This window comes from Sphaerodactylus townsendi, linkage group LG02 (assembly GCF_021028975.2).
Source record: "Sphaerodactylus townsendi isolate TG3544 linkage group LG02, MPM_Stown_v2.3, whole genome shotgun sequence".
In the NCBI taxonomy this organism is placed as follows: Eukaryota; Metazoa; Chordata; class Lepidosauria; order Squamata; family Sphaerodactylidae; genus Sphaerodactylus; species Sphaerodactylus townsendi.
In genome coordinates this window covers 81,343,476-81,368,397 of record NC_059426.1, presented here as the reverse complement: position 1 = coordinate 81,368,397, position 24,922 = coordinate 81,343,476, and positions in this window count along the sequence as shown.

Here is a 24,922-nt window from a genome sequence, read left to right as displayed (position 1 = left end):
AGTTCCTAATAATGCAATCCTAAACAGAAATACACTCTTCTAAGCTTAGAAGTGCATGACACTAGAATGCACCATAAGTGTTTTTGTCTTTACCTGACTCCTAGCATTCAGTATTGCACCTAGTATTATGCCAGATTTTCAGAAGATTCACCATTTCAGGAGGTGCAAAAATGTTTGTGAAAAATTCTATTTTCTATTCCTTTTCATGGCCACTTAAATACATTGCTATCCTGATCTTTTACAGCTTTGGTGAAGGGTGAGAGAAATGGACTGCATGCCCATCAGCCAACCTGTGCATGCAAAACTGCTTACAATGAGATGCACATTTGAATGCATCTCTCATTATACATCCTTGCCCACTTTCTGCTCCAGATACTCAACTGACTGAACTCAATTGATCTAATTGCCTCAGTGACAAAGATGCCATTCCTTCTTCCCTCAGTGCCTACTTCCGTGTGAACACTTTCATGTACTTTCACAACAGGAGTTTTAAAAACAACCCAGAAAAGACAGAAATTCTACAGGAGATATTAATGTTCATGAAATGTGACTCCCATTTCAGTTCCCAGATGGTGGGAGTCCAGGGCTGCTGAGAGCAGGCTTGGGGCAAAACTAGTGGTCATCGAGGTCAGTAACAGCAAACATGTTGTAAGGAAGCATCCTGTGTGCTCTTGGGAATGCAATGGGAGCAAGGTGAAATCTTTGTTTGGAGGTCTATTGTGGCTCTGTGCACATGTCAGCATATTTATGGCATACTAGAGCGGTCCCAGAAGAACTGGATTCTGACATATGTGATTCAAAGCATCCTACATCACAATCCATGCAGAAGTAATCAAGCAGAAGTAATAGTTACTTGTATTAAAGAGCTGTTGCAAGAATACAGACAACAAAGCCTTTAAATATTCACCTACAGTGGTGGCACCTGCATTTCAGGGACCTGGAGAAACGGCCTTCCTAATCTGCCGACTTTTAAGCATACAGTTCAAACTCCTCATAATTCCTCTTTTGGAATTTAAGGTGTTTTCCCCCCTTTCATTCTGAAATGCTCATGAATATACTGTTTCTGTTTCTCATTGCAGAAGTGTCCTGCAATGGCCTTGACCACTGATGCCCAAGAGGCTTTGGCGTTTGCTTGAAACAAAAGGAAAATATTGCAAAAGGCAGTGGTGTCAAATAATGCTCCCATTTAGAAGGAATTTTTCTCCCCCCCCCCCCTTGCATTCTCAGGCAGCACCTGCTGTGTGAGGCTTTTGGCCAGATCTGCTGAGCCTCTGTGATAAAACAAACAAAAACAGCAGGCAAAAAAATTCCTCTTTATAACACCTATTATCCTCAGACTACCTTGTAGCACTTCTGGTTCCCCCATCCCCTTCTGCATCCAATGTCATCCCTAATGAAACTGTCTGGTCCAAAGGACTTAAGCTAGTGGACAAAGGTATGGAACAAGAGGAATCCCTTTCTTTCTTAAAAAAGTGTGACAGTGTGCCTCCCCTTTCTCATTCAGATCTGGAAGAATTTTGATTAAACTCTCCAGAAATAGAAGGCAAATGAAATATCACTTTAATAAGCATTTAGCATAAAAATGGTTTTGAATGAAAGGGGCTGAAAGATAAATGGTGCCACAGAAAGGGGAAAATGGATTTCTAAAGGTGGATTCACTCTTTCTGTGGGAGATATATTTGCCTCTTGTCTCGCCTGTATCTTCTGGTAAACTTCTCAGCACCTGAAGGAGAGGCCTGTGATGCACACAGGCAGGAGCTGTATCCAATGTGTAGGATCCAAGCACATTATAATTTTTAAACCCTTATCTATTTGCCCCTTCAAACATTCTGATATTTATCAAGAGTCATGATATGTTCATTGGCTAATGATTGTATAGATGGAAATGGTATTAGTGACTGTAATAGATCTGATGTTTGGATTTTTGTTCAAAGTATCCGTACCAACTCTTCTGTATTTTGTATAAATCTCCTAATTTTTAAATCATTTTTAAAAGAGTCATGATGGGCAATTGCAAGCTTACTGCCATGTAAGGATTGGACTATATTTTAGAGGGGAGAAAACAAGCTAATTGCATACGTTGGATAGTTTAGTGTCCTTGTGGCAGTGCAGGGATGCCACTTATGTATGGCTGTTCTCAAGCTCCATGTCAATCTAATGATGCTGTGATCTTCACAAATAACCTGTTCAAAAGTCAAACTAGATCATCTATTTTTTTAGAAAAAAATATTCCCTGGAGTTGATAGGAAATGTAGTTTTCACAGTCTTCTAACTTGGGGACATGGCTCATTGGTAGACTATCTGCTTTGTTTTGGATAAAGTTGGTCCTAGGATGAACATGCAGCATGACTCATTAAAAAGATCATGGAGCAGGTTATGCGAGACAATTCTCATCTGAGACCCTGTAGAGCTACTGCCCGTCAGAGTAGGCAAGATTGAGAGCTGTTGACTCTCAGGAAACAGGTTAGTTCCCTTGAGGCTCAGGTTTTTGATCTGGACAGGGTGTGTATGCGTGTCTCTCTGTGTGTAGGCAGCATTCTTAGTGACACACTAGAACAGTCCCATTGCCAGGTTGACAATTCTTCTTCAACTTTGGAGACTTGAGGATGGTGGGTCTCAGGTCGAGTTGTGGGAAAAGGATATGTCAGAAGGTATCTTTTCTTTGGATAATGAACCATTATCCTCTTATACCAGGAATAACCTACTGATGGGAAGGGGAGCTTTCAGTTGTGGGAGATCCAGTCATTAGGAATAAAAACACTGGTGGTAAATTGAACAGTCTGACCCAAGGTCCTTTTCTGTTAGCAAAAACATATGGGGTGGAAGGGAGGGAGTGATCAAACCTCTCTTATTCTTGGGAGCTGATGTGCCCTAACACATTATTTTATGTGACTGCCAGGCCACATACTAAACACAAGTTAGGGTGGAATTTCTGCCAACACAGGTTGCATTTAATGTATTGTCTAATCAAACCCTAATTGAATTGTGGAATTCAATATCAGTGGATGTAGCAATGTCAACAAGTATAGATGGTTTTAAAAAGAGGTTAGATTCATGAAGAACAGGTCCATCAATGGCTACTAGCCATGTTGAGTAAAGGAAACCTTCGTATTGAGAGTCAGTAACCTTCAGAAACCCTATGCTGGAAGGCAACATCAGGGGAAGGCCTTGACTTCTGTGCAGTGTCTTTTAGTTCTCCAAAAGAATTGGTTGGCCACTGTGTGAAACTGGATGCTGGCTGATATGGACCATTGGGCTCTTCTTATGTTCTTATCACTTTCTCCAGCTGTATATTACTGACATAGAAACAACCATCAGAGCTCCAATGCTAGTCCCTGTTCCCTGCTCTGGCATCAATTTAGTGCATAAAGCAGATATTCTGCTTAGCAGCGTACATTAGGTGAAAGGAAGAGAGGAGAGGTCATATTGCTTGAATCACTCAATAATACCTAAAAGAGTAAAAACAGGAGTTTTCAGGTGGTTGTAGCTAAATGGCTATTTAACACATAAACTTTTGCATGATTTTTATTTCTGGATATTGTGGGTGAATCTTTGGTCTGCATTTCAGACAACTGTGGACACTGCAATGCTATGAGATTTCTTCTGTTGGAACAACATTGAACATCTGTTTTTACCTGCTGCTTCCCAAGCATTGCTATATTCCTGGAAATGCTGATTACAGGTTGTTGATGAAGTGCAAAGAAGGGAGTATTGCTTTAATCTCTGTGCTCACCAGAAATCACAAAAGCAAAAGTGTATTGCAAACATAGGCCTTTTCCGCATGCTCAGCTTACCATAGATTTTTTTCCAGTGGTCAAACCTTGTGTCTTGGAAACATTTTCTGTGAAATTAATCCACACACCTTCTTTCCCCTGTCATTTTGGGGAGGGTTTCCTCGTCTCTTCAGCTGCATTTATTCTACACGCTGCTGCTGAAAATGCATTATTGCTGATGGTGGTGGGATATCATATGTGATCAAGAAAAATAACTCTCCCCTTTCCCCCCCTCCTTTGTGCAGGCATTCTAATGATCCTGTGCATACTGCGCATTTTGAAGGGGCAAGGGAAGCTGGCTCAGAAATTGATTGGGGAAAAAAATGACAGTATTATAATTGCCTGTGAAATTTCATATCCCGTGCTTCCTTGATCCAGATTATGATACTTCAGTGATAGGTCTTTGAATTGACAAATTCCAGAAGAGCAGCCTGTTGGCTTGTTTGTTTAAATTTTCTTATTCCTCATACTGAAACCATACAGAACACAGTAAAAATCCATTAAACCCTCCCCACAGCGAATGCCTTAGCCTTGTATCACCTCTTGAAAGTGCTTAAGGATAGTGCCACCCTCTGGGATTGTCATCCTCCTGGTGAGGCCAGGAGATCTCTCAGAATGATCTCCAGATATCAGTTCACCTGGAGAGAATGGCTGCTTTGGAGGGTGGACTCTATGGCAATGTACCCTGCTGAGGTCCTTTCCCTTCCCAAAGCTCACTTTTCCTAGGCTCCACCTCCAGGAATTTCCCAACTTAGAGTTGGTAACCTTACCCACACTGTTCCACAAAGTGGAAACCACTATTGAAAAGGAAAGAGGTTTAGTAGAAGCCAATTAGTTAAGTGGTAGAACAACAACCAGAAGGTAACAGCTAGAATGGTCACTAGTTCATGGTAACAAATGATCCTTTAGAGATGTGCATTGTAGCCCATGAAGGGCTTTAAAGGTCATTGATGTTGCAGGAAAGGCAACAATATATCCAGATTATTTCCCTATGGTTTATTTAAGAAATGTGTGTGTATAGAATTAGGTTACCATCTACATGATCTTAGCTTGATAGGGGTTTTCATATGCAAGTAGTGTGCAAGTAAAGTCCATATAAAATATACCAAATATACCAATCTTGTATATTTTGCTCAGTTCTGGTCACCATATCTCAAAAAAGATATTCCAGAGCTGGAAAGAGGTCAGGAGAGAGCAAGCAGAACATTTAAGGTGTTGAAGCACAATCTATATGATGTGTTCAAGAGTCATGTTCTTTTCAGTTTAGAAAAAACTGTGACTGAAGGGGGTCATAATACAGGGCTATAAAATTATGCATGAAAAGAAGAGAGTGGCTAGACATAACTTTTTTCCCTCTCCAATATTTATTGATTTATACTCCACTTTCCTTCATGGTTCAATGCAGCTTATAGTAACAGTTTAAAAAGCATTTCCAGTTTAAATCAGAATAAAATAACAACCCCCAAATGTCAGTTTAGAACCCCCTAATTCTAGAACATCAGGGGCACCCAATTAAGCTGATGGAAAATAGATTCAGGATTAACAAAAGATATATTTTATATGATGAATGATTACATTGTGAAATTTACTTTCAGAAAATGTAGTGATCGTCTTGAGCATACAGCACATTCAAAAGGAACAAATATGTGGAGGATATGTCAATCAATGGCTACCAGCCATGTTGATGAAAGGGAATCTTTACATTCAGAGGCAATAAACCTCTGAAACCCTTAATGATAAGAATCAATAGGGAAGGTTTTGACCTCTGTGCCTTGTTGTCCCTCTAAGACATTTGTTTTCCCAAAACATGGGTAATCCTTTTTTGTTATAATTTCTTTCTGGGACCATGATTTGTGGTGATGACCTTCCATCACTGTAACAGCTTCTTTTTGTCCCTATGCAAAACTGCCTCCATGCTATGTGAGAGCTCACAACTGCATTAGTCAATACTGCATCCTGGAGTCCACTATAGGAATGCAGTGCCATTTTACAACTTGTTTTTTAACTTTTTTAAAAACTTTAAGGCCCAAGCTCTCTCTCTTTCTCTCTTTCTCTCTTTCTCTCTATCTATCATCATCTAATTTCTTAATTGTGCCTCCCAGAGCTGGCTCAGGGCAGTTTACAAATCAATAACGATACAATAAAAGTGTCTCAGCATACATAGACTGCAAAATTGGAAACTGAGTAACAGTCTAAAATGTGTGATATAATTAGTTCAGTTAGTTAAAACAGTCCAATTAAAATGTTAATAAATATTTAAAATTTAATAAATACCAATAATGGTCAGATGGTGGACCGATAAATGATGGTGACAATCTCAAAACTTTGCACCTACCATGGAGTGGCACATACCCACAGGGGATAGATGGAACAGCTGGGCTCAACCGAATGCCTGGTGGAATAGCACAGTTTTGCAAGCCCTGCATAACTCCTTGAGGTCCTACAGGGCCCTGATCTCCTCAGGGAGGCAGTTCCATGAGGTAGTGGCCAAGACTGAATTAGGTTTGGCCCGTGTTGAGGCGAAACGAACCTCACGTGGGCCAGGAGTTACTAGGAACCCCTTTGCTCCTGATCTTAATGTCTGCTGGGGGTTATATCGGAAGAGCCGGTCATGCAAATATTCTGGGCCCAGACCATCAAGGGCTTTGAAAGTTAACATTAAAATCTTGAACTTGATTCTTTCTGGGGACAGCAGTGGGGGCAGAGGAAGGGCTCCATTTTCAACAGTCAAAGTGTACATGGGCGATTACAGAAAAGGTCCTAATTCAGATAAGCCACAGTCACCAGCAGGATCAGGCCCCCAAACGTTTTGTAAAATTAAAAAATGAGCTCTGAAAAGGGTATGTCCCCTGGCAAACACTAGGATTTGGTGATGTCTAGTTTGGCAGTGTGTAGTAGTCAGGAGCTCAACAGTGGGAGACACTACTTGTTACTCCTAGGATTGCCAAGCTCCAGATGGCACCTGGAGTGGATTGCAGTGGATCTCCAAATGCAGTGGATCTCCAAATGACCTACTATTGCAGTGGATCTCCAAATGACCTGAGTCAGTTCCCCAGGAGAAAAATGGCTGCTTTAAAGTATTTATGGTATTATACCATGCTAAGACCCCTCCCCTCTGCAAACCCTGCCCTCCCTAGGCCCCACCTCCAACATTTCCAGGCATTTTCCAAACCAGACCAGGCAACCCTAGTTATTCCTGATAACTGTTGGGAGAGAGTTGGAAAACAGGAGGACTCTCATGGAGCTGCCTCTGTGCCTCAAGAGTTCTCATGGCAGTAGAGGCTACCCCTGGGTCCTCCTGTTTTTAATTTCCATGAAACCAACAAGGAGGACTTCAATCATGCAAAGTTAAATCCTGGCAATACACACCAGATGTCTGCAAATCTGCTCTGACACATCTGCAAACCACCAGTGCAGATAAGGCCTAACCACTTTTCTTTTGTGACACAATCAGTGGCTGAATGTTGCAGTAGTATTATTTTCCTCATTTATCAGTCAGATTTACGCACTGACTGACCGTAGTTTCTGAATTACTGTGTATGATCATCATGTTAGTGATGATCAGAAAACAGCGTTAATACCCATTACAGAGGTAAATTGGTGCCCTTCCCTAATACCTGTGGCTATCCTGGAGTGTTTCTTATGGTGCAGATATTTCAGGTAAACAAGCATTATCATGTGTTTTTATTATGTTTTTTCTCCTTCCAAGTCAGACACAGTGCATTAATTTTTCTTCCAGCTCTGTAATTTCAGCCTAGGTTAGCAGTTAGAATTTCAGATTGGTATAAGCTCATATAATTACTGTCCTCATTGTGATGCACAGATCTTAGTATGAATGTCAGAGCTTGTCCTGTATGTGAGTTCACACACTGTCTGGTTGATAGGGAATGGTGGGGTGGGGGAGTTTGTATTCTAAATCAAGAATGTGGTGTTTGGGCTTTTTAAAAAGTTGAGTGATTTTGTTACCATTAATAAAATCATTTCTGTTAATTAATTCATCTGAAGCTATTGGTTTCAATGGGAAGCACTTTTTCTTCTTGAACCTTTTATTCCACCTAAACAAGCTGAATCGACTTCTCAGAGGTCTCACTCTTCCTAAGGGAACCCCATCCTCAAATTGATTTGTTTGTTTATCATCCACCTTTATCACAAAGACTCAAGGAGGATTTCACATAATGAGCCAGTACAATCACAAAAACAAGATATCCAGTAACCAATGCATTAGGATTTTAGCAGTCTGAAAACCTCCAGTAAGAACTGAAGCATAAGTATTCCTATGACATATTAAGCAGTTCACAAATTACACAAATAGGATGCTATGTACAATAAGCTAAACACCTCAGAATAGATCACAGTCCCTAATAATTTACCCAAGTGAATTTGTAAAACCATTTTGTATCTCAAAGGGTTGTTGTATGCGTAAAAAGACTAGAGGAGAATAATATAAGCTGCTGTGGTCCTCACTGTGGAGAAAAGTAGGGTAAAGTAAATAAATTAAAATTATAGCTGAAGATGGGAGGAAGATAAAAGGTAGGCTGGTGAATGACTTAGAAAGAGAGAATGAGGCAGGGAGAGGGGAGAGGATATTAATGTTGACTGGGGGGAAAGGAAAAAACATTGTGGAGAAAGGAGTACAGGGTGCTACCCCACAAGTTCTTGAAGTTTTTCTACCATGTAAGTGGGCCTGGTCCAGTGATCAACACCACGCAACAGGGAAAATGAGACTATGTTGAGACTAATGGGGATGAAGGAGGGTGGAATGATGGAAAGCTTAAGCAGAGGGGCAAGTTAACTGTTGTGGGGGATAGGACCAAGAGTTACCAACTGCAAGTTAGGAATACCTGGAGATTTGCAGGGGGTTTAGGAGGGGAGGGACATCAAAAGGATGTTATCCTCCAAAGAAGTCATTTCTTCCATGGAAACTAATGTTGGTCAGACTCCAGGTGGGAGCTAGATATAGGTTGCCAGCTCCTGGTTGGGAAATACCTGGAGATTTGGGAGTGCAGCCTGAGGACTACAGGGTTTAGGAAGATGAGGGACTTCAGTGGAGGATAATGCCATAGAGTCCACCTTCTAAAGTGGCCATTTTCTCCAAGGAAACTGATCTGTGTCACTTGGAGATCACCCAGACAGAGATCTCTAGCCACCATCTGGAGGTTGGTAACCCTACCTGGAGATCATCTGGACCAATTGATCTCCTGATATCAATTATCCTGGAGAAAATTGCTGCATTGGAGGGTGGACTATGTGGCATTATTTCCTGCTGACGTTGCTTTCTTCCACAAACCTCATCCTCCCAAAACTCCACCCCAAATCGCCTACAATTTTCCATCCTGGAGCTGGCAACTCTAAAGGGAACTGATCTCCATAGTTGGAAACTTTGTTGTGATCACAAGAGCTCAACTGGAAGTTGGCACCCCTAGAAGGAGAGAAGGAAACCAGTAAAGAGGAAAGGCTATGGGGGCTTTCAGGATAGGAAAACAAGAAATATTGAAAGAGGAGAAATGAGATTCTTCCTGCAAGTCCTTGCAGTTCCCACTTGGGTTTCATATAATTTGAAAGTAACTTGTATGGGTCTCATAAAACTTTCACTAAAATTCAGGGTTCTGTTTTTTTCAAATTCCAAAAGCATTTATGTAGAAAAGCATGCTGTCAAATGGTTCCCCTGTCTCTTCCCTCTTCTTCCTTTACCTGATACCAAACCATGTGGCTGCAACCAAAAAGAAAGCGAACTGTGACCCCATTTTAATGTAACATTAGCAAGAATGGTGCATTGGTATTACTTCCTCTCTTTGCTTTCGTTCTAAATTATTCATAAGTTGATGTGGTACTTAACATCTGCAATGAGCCCAGTGTGCTGACAAAACAATATAATTGCCTCTTCCAAGTCACCCAGCAGCAAGCCACATCTTTGTGAAAACACAAAAATTGCAGGGATTTATTTGAGGAATTTAGAGCCTGACACACATTTTTGCCCTTCAGACCCTAGCAACTGTGTGTCTGCAGTGGTCTCCAGTGACTGCCAGAGAGAGGAGCAGCTGGTTGGCAGCCACATGGCTTAGAAAACAACTTTTTAATATGCAGACATCAGTCTGTATCCCTTTTTATACAGCTGTCTCTGGCATGCACCAACCTGTATCCGATGACAAAACAAAGGGTCATAAATGCCTCAGATTTGAATGCTAAAGTGGAACATCCAGCTAACACAGCACCTGAGCATGCCCTAAATTCCTTCCTGTGTACTTCAATATAGCTCTAGATTTTTCCCTTTCTTTTGAACTTATTAAAATTCTGTTAACAGGTGGCCCCAACACCTGTTGTCTGTTAGATGTGTTGCATAAGCCTGTGCATATTCAGAATAATTCCTTTTATGTTTGTCATTGGGGCACATGTTTCCCAGAGCTCAACAAGGTGCTAAAAAATAGGGGTGTGATTGTTACCCAAATTAGTGGGGATGGGTCTGTCCCATTTAGGTTGGGGAATTGGCAGGGACAGATCTTGCAATGTGAGAGGCCAGGCTACTGTGATCTTTACCACCAATTTATACAAGGTATTTTCCCTTTAGAAATCTGCAAGAAACCAGAATTTGAGTGAAGTTTTAACAATGTTAGTAATAGTAAAAACAATCAAAGATAAATATGGTTTGTCAAAAATACACACATGCGCACACACACACACACACACACACACACACACACACACACACACAGAGAGAGAGAGAGAGAGAGAGAGAGAGAGAGAGAGAGAGAGAGAGAGAGAGAGAGAATTTAGATAAAGGTTAAAGATAGGTTTGGAATAGCAGGGAGGGTTAAATTTACCAGATCTAGAAAAGGAAGATCCAAGGAGGTGGAATCCAATGCCGCATTGGATGCAGAAAAAGAGGTGACATCGGGCACAGTGCAACTAAAACAAATGTAGTTCAGAGAACATCAGGCAAGGGGGTCTAGTTTGGACAGACTAGATATAGGAAATATTGACCCTTTGGCAGTGCTAAGAGAAGCAATTTTTCTAAATAAAACAGAGTTCCATTCTCAGGAGAGAACAATACAATGGAAGAATGGCTTAAATAAGTCAGGACCAGGGGGAGTCCAGCTTTTGATTAGATTTTAGGTACATCCGATAAATTTACAACTCAAGATATTCTAATTCAGAGTAAGGTTTGATGGTCCTCCAGTAGTTGGACAGGAAGGGTATGATAGGATCAGCTAAGGAAAAAAAGCAGAGGTGGGATCCAGCAGGTTCTCACAGGTTCCCGAGAGTAGGTTACTAATTATTTGTGTGTGCCGAGAGGGGGTTATTAATTGGTGATTTTGCCACGTGATTTTTGCCTTAGTTACGCCCCTCCTCCGCTCCTCAGCAGTAGCGCGCAGAACTTGAAGCAGTCTAGCAGGAGATGCACCGGTGTGCGTGGCAGCCTGCACCTGCGTGCATTCGTTTCCCGCCCAAGGACTGGCGCAGTGGCTGTGTCCTTGCCACAGCCCTGCCCAGTAGTGCCCCGCCTCCAGAATGCCCAGCCATGCCCCCATCATGCCCCGCCCAGCCCCATTGGCGCTACGCCACTGTTTGAATCCCACAACCATGGGAACCTGTTACTAAAAATTTTGGATCCCACCACTGAAGAAAGGATTCAGGAAAGCTGATTATGCTAAGGCTGGGTAGCATTTGCATATCCTTTGTAGGCTAGAAAACAGGTGAATCTTTTTCAGGGCTGGGCTTTTGCTATCCAGATGGCAATTGTCGAAGCACCAGGAAAGGCGTTGCTAGCTCCTATGCATATGGATTGAAAGTGAGAAAGCATGTTCAGGTGAAGCCTTTCTCTTGGTATCAAAGTCCAGAATTAAGATTTGGCATCCATCTTAGTCTGAACTGTCTGTGACACCAATAGAGGTGACTAGTAGGGCATAGTTCAGAATCAGGTCCCCCTGTCTTGCCATGGACTTGCCTGCCAAGATAATCACTATCAAAATGGTATATTACTTACAATCCATTTTTGTCTTTTCACCTACAGAAGAAGCATTCCCTGCCCCAAAGAAAGCATCAGACAAACAGATACACATAATTGCCACTTAGGAACAAAAAATTCTTTTTAAAAATTGTATTCATATACTTGAAATACATACATACCTCCTGAATTATTGCAAATAATGCTCAGTACTTTCTTCCTGTACTCTTGCAAACATCCCAAGTTCTTCCCATGCATTAATGAATTAATTGCAAATAACCAGCTCTTATTGGAAGGCAGGTAGGTAGTAAAAATTTTTAAAAATGTTTTGCTGAATTTACTGCTCTTAATTTTTGAATGATTATTGTGTTATTGTTATAGTGAATAGTACAATAACAATTATGAGCAGGGACGTTTGCAGGCTATAAAAATAGAATTAACACCCCCCCCCCCCGCCCCAATAACAAAAACTTGAACATTTGATTCATAAATGTTGGACAGAACAGGAAGTAATTAATTTGTCTGAACAAAGGAACCAAAGAGAAATTGATGGGAGAAGCAGGACCTTTCCTGAAGGGGCTCTACTACCAAGTAGACATCAGGTAAGTTCTTGCCCCTGGGAATGTAGTTCAGTAAGGATATAGAACATTCTTAGTTGTTCTGTGCAGGTGGGGGGCACATTTCACATCTAGTTACTGGTGAATGAGAAGAAGCAAAGGGTTGTAGCTGTCAGGAATTGGTCCCAACATGTGTCCACCAATTTAAAGGGGAATACTTCTCTACTGAATGACCAAAGCAAGATTGGTAATGTTTCAGAGATATTATAATTAATGGGCAACCCATGTGCATTAGTAAAGTGCTATGTTTTCCTCTGAGAGGCAAGGAAGGATGTGGTAGAATTAATTTTAAAAAGAAAAAGGCCCAGGTAATCTGGAAACTGTGCCAGTTTCTATTGCATGCCTTTAATTGCCATGTCCAGTAAATTCTCAATTGTTCCTCAGTGCAATGGCTAAGGGCCCAATAAACAGTGTAAAAAGCAGCAACAAGGATCAAGGGCACTTTATTGTAAAGATTATCCTTTAAAATTCAGAGTTTCAGAAAGACAGAGCCTTGGCTTATACTTCGGCCCTGAGTAACATTTAGAACATTTCAAATTTGGTCTCATAAACCCATCTTTACAAGCAGCAGCTTGAAGAACATCCATTCTAAGCCTGCATCTTAAAAGCATCTAACGAGGAAGTAGAGAGGTAATTTATTAGATAATATTTAGTACTCACATCCCTGTCAATAATTTGCCACATGGGGATAAACTCATCCGGTCTGAATGAACACAGCACAATTCAAGCCTTAAATACTTGGGCTGAGAAGCAAAGATTCTTACTGTAAGAACATAAGAATATAAGAAAGAGCCTGCTGGTTCAGACCAGAGTCCATCTAGTCCAGCACTCTGCTACTCGCAGTGCAGTGGTGTAACACCCACAGGGCAGGGCGAGACACAATGTCCTGGGAGGAGCAGCAGCAGAGGCATGGCCGAGCCATTGAGGGGGCGTGGCAGGGGCATTCCGGGATTGGGGGTGGGTGACACCGTGGCAGGAGTTCAGGGTGTGCGTGCGGCCCTGGCACAGTTTCCCCTCGGTTCGCCTCTGTTGAAGTGGCCCACCAGATGCCTTGGGGAGATCACATGCAGGATGAGAAAGCAATGGCCATCTGCTCCTGCTGCTCCCGAGCACCTAGTTTGCTAAGGCATTTGCAATCTCAGATCAAGGAGGATCAAGATTGGTAGCCATACAGCGACTTCTCCTCCGTAAATCTATCCAAGCCCCTTTTAAAGCTATCCAGGTTAGTGGCCATCACCACCTCCTGTGGCAGCATATTCCAAACACCAATCACACATTGTGTGAAGAAATGTTTCTTTTTATTAGTCCTAATTCTTCCCCACCCCCCAGCATTTTCAGTGTGCCCCCTAGTTCTAGTATCATGAGAAAGAGAGAAACATTTCTCTCTGTCAACATTTTCTATCCCATGCACAATTTTATAGACTTCAATCATATCCCTCCTCAGACATCTCCTCTCCAAACTAAAGAGTCCCAAACGCTGCAGCCTCTCCACATGAGGAAGGTGCTCCAGTCCCTCAATCATCCTTGTTGCCCTTCTCTGCACTTTTTCTACCTCTTTGATATCCTTTTTGAGATGTTGCAACCAGAACTGAACACAGTACTCCAAGTGCGGTCGCACCACTGCTTTATATAAGGGCATGTCAATCTTTGCAGTTTTATTCTCAATTCCTTTCCTAATTATCCCCAGCATAGAGTTTGCCTTTTTCACAGCTGCCATGCATTGAGTTGACATTCCCATGGAACTATCAACTAAGATGCCCAAATCCCTTTCCTGGTCTGTGACTGATAGCACTGGCCCCTGTAGTGTGTATGTGAAGTTTGGATTTTTTTGCCTCTATGTGCATCACTTTACATTTTACTACACTGAACTGCATTTGCCATTTCTTAGCCCACTCACCTAATTTATAAAGGTCCGCTTGGAGCTCTTCGCAGTCCTTTGTGGTTCTCATGACTCTACACCACCCTGTAGCAGAGTTGTGGTCCATAGGAGGGAGAGACTTGCTGTGAGGAGCAGCTCCAGACATTATTCTCTTGATAACTATGATCAAAAAGCAACTTCAACAACTTGGACTGATAAGTGTATGATGATGGTGGTGGTGGTGGAGCCCTGCTAGGCTAATTAATTTAAGAAAAGATCTACCAGCTTGGTTTCCTTTGCAGAGAGTATAAAGAACTGAACATAAAGTTCGCCTCTCCATGTTATCTGTGTTATCTGTAGCAGAACCTTCTGATAGAACATGAAGATGGAAGGTAGAAGTCCCTATGTGACTGGAACAAACAGATGTTACATGTGTGAACTTCGTTAGGAGAAATTCTCTTTGTTCTTTAGTGCCCAGTGATCCTATATTGTATTTCCATTAGGACTGTCTTCCTTCAAAAAGAACAAGTGATTCTGAGATTTTTCTTTAAAGACCTCCTCATCCTTAAAATAATTTGTTTTCTAAGGAGTTACTGGATCCTTAAAGTGATAGAACTTTGATGGTTGCATCTGAAACCAGAGATGGTAGTGGTAGTTTAGCAGTCCTAAAACTATTGCCAGAATACTCAGTTTTTAGCCTTCCATTGCATTAGTGACTCTGGCTGAATCCGCACCTCTAATCATTCCACAAAAGACTTCATTTTATCCTAGCATTCCATCTCATCTCTCCCTAACTTGTTTTATGGCCAATGTTTTAAAGCAGTTTCCAAGAATTTGTATTTGCTCTTCAAACTGTCTTTTGAAATAGTGTCATCTAGCCAGATGTTGAAGAGGGGGGAGGAAAATATTAGAGGTTTTTGACACACCTAAGCAGTCTTCATTTCCCCTACCCAATACTATCCATTTCTCTTACTCCACAGCTGAGAAGCTGTGATGAGGAGAGCCAATACAGCTATGAGAAAACAATCAAAGGTACCTGTGCTGGAGATGACTATAGATATACCAAATGCCATAGTTTGGAGCATAATTAATAGCATTCATAAATTACATGCAATTACACATGAAATGTATATGAATACAGTGTTCCCTAAAGTGTCTATCTACATCTTTACCATCCTTGTGATAGACGTGAGGCTTCACATGGGAAAAGAGGTGAGAACTGAAATAAATAAAATGGACAGAAAGGCAAATAATCACCAAAAAAATTAACTCTGGGCTGAAATAGGCAATCTTCTGTCCATGTTGTTCTTCTAATAAGATACTTTTCACATATATTTAGACTTGAACTTTCTGAATATACATTTCTAGTTGTATGGCACATTGCCAAAGAGAATATAGTGGAAAGATGGAATAGGAGTATCCACTACTGTCTATATCTAATAGAGTTGTCAACTAAGGTATTGAGGAGATGCTGAGATCTCACTTACTGTATGACCCAAAAATGACATCAGCATGTCACTGTGATGCTCTAAAGTTCCACCAAACTCTATGTTTTCACCACAGGATTTGAGTGGAATCCCAGAGTGTCACATCAACATGCTGATATCACTTCTGTGTTCATTCCAGAAGCAATGTCGGAGCATTGCCACAGTGCCTGTTTTCCCCACTCATTTCTTGCCCCACTGCTCTACCAAGAGACAATAAACTCCTTGGCTCCATGGTAGACCTGGTCACCCTAATATCTAATAAGAAAATGGTTGGTTGGTGGGGTTACCAACTTCTAGGTAAGGCCTAGAAGTCCCGGTCTGTTCCCAGCATTTGTTATTTAGAAGTTCACTACTACTGAAGTTATTGATAACCTACCTCCAGAAATCTGACTGGTCTTTTAAAGCCACCTAAGCCAGTGAGTGCCATCTGAACTTTAAGAGTTAAGCAGAGTCAGAACACTGATTTAAAGCAGACTTAAAAACTCTGTACCAGCATTCCTCCAGGAATTTCAGTCATATCCCAAAAAGGACACTGGAATGTGAGCAGTAATTGGGGATGGGAGTGGAGGGGATGAGCTTTCAATGTATTGTCAATGGCTTTCACGGCCTGGTTGTGGTGGGTTTTCCGGGCTGTGTGGCTGTGGTCTGGTGGATCTTGTTCCTAAAGTTTTGCTTGCATCTGTGGCTGGCATCTTCAGAGGTGTATCACAGAGAAAAGTCTGTTTCTGTGAAATGATTGTTTAAGGAATATGAGGAAATGGCAAAGAAGCTGCATGAATTCTTTGCATCTGTTTTCACTGTGGAAAATGTGGGGCACATTATATCCACATTACAGGAGCTGTTTTTAGGAAGGGCATCAGACAAACTGAGACAAACTGAGGTGATGAGAGATTGAGTTCTAAGACACTAGGCAAACTAAAACTAATAAGTCTGAAGATCCAAATATCATACACCAGTGGTGTATCACCCATAGGAACATGGGGGTAACCCATGTTCCCAGGCACATGCCTTTCAGTCACGTGGGAAGGGGGTGCCGGGTGCCGGCCAGGTCCCCGCACCCGGCCTCTCCCGCAGTGCGGCAATCTACAGTATTATTGCAGGAATTTAAATTTCATAACCGTGGAACAGGAACACAGACTACACAAGCACAGTATCCTCCTCCATCCCCAAAGAGAAGGAAAAAAATCTCAACTACTCTCTAATTAACAAGACAGTGGAATCGGGTGTGAAAGGTTTAGGGCCTGTTTCTCCATTCAACAGAATAAAGGAGCAAACTTTTCCAATACAGGCTGAGGGTTTTAAATACTCCCGCATTAAACAAAAAAACCTTCATATGTGTAAAATGAGCACATTGGGGACAAGATTTGAACACAGCCAAGAATTCTCATTTTCTAAAGGCAATACATTTTCTTTAAAACCATTGAAGTTAATTTTGCCCCCAACTGAGGTCTGAGGTTTAATAGTAGAAGAAGCTTTTCTCAATTCTCAGACTGTAGAAACTATAAATCGACTGCACACAGTATCTGTAACACTTACAGATGCTTGTGTGGATCGTATTAACTGGAAGTTGGCCTAAAATGTTGATACTTAAGTAGATGATTGGGGTCTCTAAGATTATCTTAATTTCCAATGTAAATAGCAAGTGATGAACAGAAAAAGCTTAACCATTAATCAGGATTGGCAATGATTAGAAATGTGGCGGACATCCCTATTTACAAAGTAACCACCTGTTCTATTGTAATTGGATTAGAGCTGGCAAGGTAAGGCCACAATTTATTCACAAATAAATAAGCCAGCAAAGTACCATTTTCCAATTTTGAAAACCAATGTTGAATTTATCATTTAAGCAAAATTTTCTTCTCATTTAAGGTGTGCTACTAAAATTTAGTGTAAAGTACTATTTGAAAAAAAACTGGGTTATATTACATAGTATGGGGAAAACAGATGCTATCTTAGAGGAGAACAGAACAGTTTCCAGCAATACAAAATGTAATTGACACATCAAAGTACAGTTTTCCAAAACCACAGTATAGGACATGGCCTTCAGATACCATCATGTGGCCAACTCAATTAAGTTCCCTTCAGTTTCAACCATAAAAAGCAAAAGTGAAAATGACAAAAGTAAATTGTATCCATCAATATAATTCTCAGCATGGCCACATCTGTGGATACTTAAATCCAAATATAGGAGCCATGAATAGACAAGACAGAAAATGTGCCAGGTTTTCAAAGAATGTAAAATCTTAAAACACACATACAAATTGAGGATTAATCTTCTACAAATTATTCAAGCAGCACCTTAGCATTACAAAAGAATACCATCAGTGGCCATTGCTATCACTAGTCTTCAAGCCTTGGTTTGTGCCAGTAAAGTGCTGGGGGAAGGGGCAGGGCCTTTTCCAGGCTTATCAATTCACTGTAAGTATTATTATATATAGTCAGCTATGTCTTCTATTTATACTTCCACTTCCTACTCAAGTAAGTGGATTGCTAGAGAGAGTATGTATTTAGGTTTCCTGTTTCCTAACTACATAAATTTATGGTTGGAATTGTGATGAATGGGCCCCAACACCTTGATTCCCCATGTCAATATTCCTTTTAAAAAGCCTTCAGTCAAAAGAAATTACTTCCCTACTCAGTGCTGGTCTTGCTATCTTGCTAATTAGCTTGTGGCTTACAAAAAAAGCTGAGCAATATTGCTTGCAGTACATTTTGCCAAGTAAACTTTGCACAAAACTTTGACTTATCGAGCTCTGCTCTTGCACATTAAAAGACCTCCTACTACTTCAATTCCAAATCTGCTAGTCAGACCTTGTCTTTCTCAACTGATTAAAAATTCCACACAGGTCCATTACCATTGAAAAGGGGAAGGGCTAATATTCTCATGACATGGATGGTGTTTTTTCTATGCTAATACTGTAGAGGTTTCAGAAATTCCTAGAAAGACATGTAATTGCTTTTTTTTTCATCCCACTGGGCACTAAAGCACCAGCAGGCAATGGGGACTGAGGGGCAAGATATCTCCCATCTCCAGAAAGAAAATTGCAAGCTTTGATGGCACTGTAAACCATTTAGTTGCCTTGCAAGACTGAGACTGTCTATCAGAGAGCAATCAAATAGATAGGTGTTGATTTGTACCTGCTACTCATCAGTGTAGATATATGTAAAAATTATCATGGGTGAACAATGAAGAAAAAGCACATCTACAACACTGCTAATAACAGCAGCCTATACCATGGGGTCCTAAGTTTAATTCATGATGTTTCATTAGTATTCGTGTGGGTTGCATTCACATGTTTATGAGGAGGTGCTGTGGCTCACTTGTACAGTATCTGCTTTGCATCCAGAAGATTCCAGGTTCAAACTGTAGCATCTCCATAATCAGGTAGTCGGTGACATCAGAGTCCTCTACATGGGACCATGAAGACCAGCTGTCAGTGAAAGTAGACAACAGCAAATTACCTTGATAGATGAATGGTCAGATATAAAACAGCTAAAATGTATTAAAATGTACAGGCATTTGCTATATCCTAAATCTACAGAATGGAGAAGGGGATTTATGAATAGATCCAAACGTTCTCTAACCATGCTAAGTGTTGAATTATTCCTCCAGTACCTGTGAGGGTGAATTTGACTATATCACAAGTGATTTCTGATTACATGCATGTAACAGCATCCTTCTGAAAAGTAATCAGTACCTTTGCCAGTTCTGCCAGCTCATGCTTCCATATTAGCCCTCCATAGCTGTGGTTCTTATTTCCCACAGTAATCACATTCAGGCTGCACTGCAGCTGGTTCACCCCCCACCCCCTATGATATCTGGTGGCTCCTTTCATATTTCCTTGAACCACAACCCTTTCCTAAATGTATTCCTAATCTGGAATCTTTTATTAATCGTACCCTTGCTTCTGTTGTTACATGACTGTTTCTTCTCAAATCTCGTTGAGTCCTTTCCTGCTGCTGGAATCTCAATGAGAATGTGAGGTGAGGGTAAGACTCTTAGCTCTGATGATTTGGAAATCCCTGATTTATATCTTTGTTCAGCCCTGAGCTTTGCTTTGTGGCCTTAGGGAAGCAGTTATCTGTCACCAGTGGAATGCATACTTGGCTCAGATCCCTCCATTGAAATACACTTTGGGGGAATGGGAAAAGTTCCTGCACGCATCCGAGCTGCCTCATCTCTTTATAACTGTTGGCTCAGGATGTTTGTTTCTGTTCCAAAGGTATGCTCTGAAAAGTCCACTAGCATTTTTTACAAGAATCTTTGATAAGATTCATGTTTCCTTTTGAACCGATGTTTGCTGGGAAAGTGACAATGGGTGGAAATATCTTTGCTGATTCATTGACCTAAAACTGCCAAGCCACTGAACACTTGTTGGGTTCAGCAGTGCAAATTGCATCTGGTCTGCCCCACCTTCTAAGCCAAGTTTTGGACATTTCTGGAGATTATCTGTGGTATGAGAAATCCCTGCATACTGTCCATATCAATTTCTTTGGCACATCTTGAAAGATATGCAGGTGCTTAGGTTATAGATATAAACACATTTGCACGGAAGTCAACATTCCCAAGCGAATATAGTTCTGTGGAGGGGAGAAGCTTTTGGCACTTTAGCCTTCCCTAGCAAACAATAATACTGGACACACTTTTCCCTCTGAACTCTGTTTATGGGATATGACTGTAAAGCACAAGAGGCAGGAATGGTCATGAGCGGAATGTAGTGGTGGGAGTGATGCTATCACCTTGACTCAGCTCAAAACTTAAACTGAGCCCAAACTAAACAACTCAAGAGGTCCCATCAGACTTGACAACCTCCAAAGGTTAACAAACATTATGAAACTTTGATAAACATCTGAAGTAACAGCACACTTGAAAGGGTGAGCCTACTTTTCAGATATCTGGTCACACCTTGAAGTAACGACAGCTAAAAGTGCCTTGCTTCAATCTGAAACACAAGGCAATACTGACACAACACAGGTATTAGCAAAGAAACTAAATATGCAGGCATGATAAAGTCATAGAGTACTTGGTGAAGGCTATCAAAATCACAACAAACAGATATTTTACATCAACTACCAAGTTGTCCAGAGAAAATCCTATGAGCAGTTAATCTTGAGATAGAAGATACCTCTTCCCCTTTTTTGTTTCTCCTGTAGCTTTCTCCCCTTTCCCCCTCTGCCAACCTGCTACTCAGGATCAAGGGCTTTCAGGAACAGAATAAGATGCAGCATAGAATCTTCAACTTGACAGAAAATCAGCAAAATCAATTTCATGCCTTTGTATGAAAGTTTACATATGAACTAAAGCAAATACATACACAAGGGGGGATTTCTGCTTGTAATGGACTGATACCCCCCTTTGTTTTCTTGTAAGAAAGACCACTTTGGGAGACTTTCAACTAATGCAAGATTTATAGGTCCCAAGATTTGACACACACACTCTGTTGATTATCTCTAGGGCAAATAAAAATGAACAGACATTACAAAATCAATGGGGTATTTTGACAACCCCTTTGTTCACTTAATGTAAAGGTTAGCAAGACAGCCAACAATGACAAATTTGAGCTGGAGTTGAGGACACAAGGGGATTGGATACTATGTAAAAGTTTACTTAAGAACTTTGCTAAACATATATATCTGGTGGCCAATAACATGGTATCTTACACTGCTGATTCTTCATTCTGGCTGCATCCCCCTTTCTCCCAATTCCAATTTGTTCCTGAGGGTCCCAAAATATTTGGTGCAGCTTTGAGGAGAAGAGGAGGCTAAGGGGTGGTAAGAAATCCATTCTATGAACTGCTGAGCCCAGATCATAGAGTACAACCAGTGGTGGGATTCAGCAGGTTTGCACCACTTCGGCAGAACCGGTTGTTAAAATTGTGCTTGTAAACAACCAGTTGTTAAATTATTAGAATCCCACCACCAGAACTGGTTGTTAAATCATTTGGATCCCACCACTGGGTACAACCCATGGTTGCCTGCCACATAGAAACAAAACTGATATTGGCACACTGATTTAGGCCGTATTGGTGGTAGTCATTCATTATTATAAGGATTATTTTTACATGGTGGTCAAGAATCTGTATCCCCGCATTCTTCAAACAAAGACAGTCATAAAACCTACAGCTGGCAAATAACAATCAGCAATTCAATAGAATCCTGATTAACTTGTTAGGCTAGCCAACTTCCAGATGTGACCTGGAGTTCTGCCAGAATCCCAACTAATCTCCAGACCACACTAATCTCCTGGGGGGGAAAGGCAGCTATGGAAGGTGGACTGATGGCATTACATCTCTGTGGAGCTCTCTCCCTTCCCAACACTCTACCATCCGTAGACTCTGTCCTCAAATCTTAAGGAATTTCCCAATATGGAACTGACAATTTATGTTCCATAGATTGTATCAGATTAAAAGGTCTGGGGGTGATAGAGAACCATATTTTGAGAATTCTAATAGGCCTACATTTTACATATCACAGTATTTTCTCTAGATTCGCTATATAGTTTAGTATATCTCTAAAACATGTTTGTGAGGGCAGTTTTAAGAGAGCAATCATAAGATTTACTCAGACTCCTACTCATCCTCATTCACTGGGGCTTATTCCTAGGAAGATATTCTTTAGAAATTTACTGTAAGTTTGATGAATCTGCTGTGGCAGGTGGTTGATTAAAGAGAATTTTCAGGAGATTTTAATGTTCATTCATTTATTCATTCATTCCATGGGTATTTTTTATTGCTGTAGATGGTGAGACTCCCTCGCTCAATAAGTACACCACAACTCCCCCCCACCCCCCCCCCCCCCCCCCCCCCCTCCCCCACCCCCCCTCGCCCCTCCCCCCCCCCCCCCCCCCCCCCCCCCCCCCCCCCCCCCCCCCCCGCCCCCCCCCCCTCCCCCGCACCCCCCCCCCCCACCCCCCCCCGCCACCCGCCCCCCCCCCCCCCCCCCCCCACCCCGCAACCCCCCTCCCCCCCCCCCCCCCGCCCACCCCCCCCCCCGGCCCAACCCCCCCCCCCCCCCTCCCCCCCCCCCCCCGCCCCCCCCCCACCCACCCCGACCACCCCCCCCACCCCCCCCCCCCCCCCCCCCCCCCCCCCCCCACCCCCCCCCCCCCCCACCCCCCCCCCCCCCCACCCCCCCCCCCCCCCACCCCCCCCCCCCCCCACCCCCCCCCCCCCCCACCCCCCCCCCCCCCCACCCCCCCCCCCCCCCACCCCCCCCCCCCCCCACCCCCCCCCCCCCCCACCCCCCCCCCCCCCCACCCCCCCCCCCCCCCACCCCCCCCCCCCCCCACCCCCCCCCCCCCCCACCCCCCCCCCCCCCCACCCCCCCCCCCCCCCACCCCCCCCCCCCCCCACCCCCCCCCCCCCCCACCCCCCCCCCCCCCCACCCCCCCCCCCCCCCACCCCCCCCCCCCCCCACCCCCCCCCCCCCCCACCCCCCCCCCCCCCCACCCCCCCCCCCCCCCACCCCCCCCCCCCCCCACCCCCCCCCCCCCCCACCCCCCCCCCCCCCCACCCCCCCCCCCCCCCACCCCCCCCCCCCCCCACCCCCCCCCCCCCCCACCCCCCCCCCCCCCCACCCCCCCCCCCCCCCACCCCCCCCCCCCCCCACCCCCCCCCCCCCCCACCCCCCCCCCCCCCCACCCCCCCCCCCCCCCACCCCCCCCCCCCCCCACCCCCCCCCCCCCCCACCCCCCCCCCCCCCCACCCCCCCCCCCCCCCACCCCCCCCCCCCCCCACCCCCCCCCCCCCCCACCCCCCCCCCCCCCCACCCCCCCCCCCCCCCACCCCCCCCCCCCCCCACCCCCCCCCCCCCCCACCCCCCCCCCCCCCCACCCCCCCCCCCCCCCACCCCCCCCCCCCCCCACCCCCCCCCCCCCCCACCCCCCCCCCCCCCCACCCCCCCCCCCCCCCACCCCCCCCCCCCCCCACCCCCCCCCCCCCCCACCCCCCCCCCCCCCCACCCCCCCCCCCCCCCACCCCCCCCCCCCCCCACCCCCCCCCCCCCCCACCCCCCCCCCCCCCCACCCCCCCCCCCCCCCACCCCCCCCCCCCCCCACCCCCCCCCCCCCCCACCCCCCCCCCCCCCCACCCCCCCCCCCCCCCACCCCCCCCCCCCCCCACCCCCCCCCCCCCCCACCCCCCCCCCCCCCCACCCCCCCCCCCCCCCACCCCCCCCCCCCCCCACCCCCCCCCCCCCCCACCCCCCCCCCCCCCCACCCCCCCCCCCCCCCACCCCCCCCCCCCCCCACCCCCCCCCCCCCCCACCCCCCCCCCCCCCCACCCCCCCCCCCCCCCACCCCCCCCCCCCCCCACCCCCCCCCCCCCCCACCCCCCCCCCCCCCCACCCCCCCCCCCCCCCACCCCCCCCCCCCCCCACCCCCCCCCCCCCCCACCCCCCCCCCCCCCCACCCCCCCCCCCCCCCACCCCCCCCCCCCCCCACCCCCCCCCCCCCCCACCCCCCCCCCCCCCCACCCCCCCCCCCCCCCACCCCCCCCCCCCCCCACCCCCCCCCCCCCCCACCCCCCCCCCCCCCCACCCCCCCCCCCCCCCACCCCCCCCCCCCCCCACCCCCCCCCCCCCCCACCCCCCCCCCCCCCCACCCCCCCCCCCCCCCACCCCCCCCCCCCCCCACCCCCCCCCCCCCCCACCCCCCCCCCCCCCCACCCCCCCCCCCCCCCACCCCCCCCCCCCCCCACCCCCCCCCCCCCCCACCCCCCCCCCCCCCCACCCCCCCCCCCCCCCACCCCCCCCCCCCCCCACCCCCCCCCCCCCCCACCCCCCCCCCCCCCCACCCCCCCCCCCCCCCACCCCCCCCCCCCCCCACCCCCCCCCCCCCCCACCCCCCCCCCCCCCCACCCCCCCCCCCCCCCACCCCCCCCCCCCCCCACCCCCCCCCCCCCCCACCCCCCCCCCCCCCCACCCCCCCCCCCCCCCACCCCCCCCCCCCCCCACCCCCCCCCCCCCCCACCCCCCCCCCCCCCCACCCCCCCCCCCCCCCACCCCCCCCCCCCCCCACCCCCCCCCCCCCCCACCCCCCCCCCCCCCCACCCCCCCCCCCCCCCACCCCCCCCCCCCCCCACCCCCCCCCCCCCCCACCCCCCCCCCCCCCCACCCCCCCCCCCCCCCACCCCCCCCCCCCCCCACCCCCCCCCCCCCCCACCCCCCCCCCCCCCCACCCCCCCCCCCCCCCACCCCCCCCCCCCCCCACCCCCCCCCCCCCCCACCCCCCCCCCCCCCCACCCCCC